We start from the raw sequence: 283 nt of genomic DNA, 5'->3' as shown, positions 1-283 counted from the left end.
CCCACAATCTTCTACGCTTAGGGTTATCGTAATGCATCCACTTTTCATCGCCAGTCACGATACGATGCAAAAAACTTTTCCTTTTCTGCCGTTGAAGCAGCTGTTCACGCGTGAAAAGACGCCGTTCGACGTCTCTCGGCTTCAACTCGTACGGCACCCAATGTCCTTGCTTTTGAATCATTCCTAATACTTTCAAATTTTTCGAAACTGTTGTGTGATCAACTTCTAATGATTCTGCAAGTTCAGCTATCGTCTGACATGGGTCTTCATGAAGTAATGCCTT

Source organism: Odontomachus brunneus, unplaced genomic scaffold, assembly GCF_010583005.1.
Source record: "Odontomachus brunneus isolate Ranch 3 - 2012 unplaced genomic scaffold, Obru_v1 Obru_scaffold_064, whole genome shotgun sequence".
NCBI classification, from domain to species: domain Eukaryota; kingdom Metazoa; phylum Arthropoda; class Insecta; order Hymenoptera; family Formicidae; genus Odontomachus; species Odontomachus brunneus.
The sequence above is the reverse complement of the archived record's forward strand: the minus strand, read 5'-3'. Positions refer to the sequence as shown.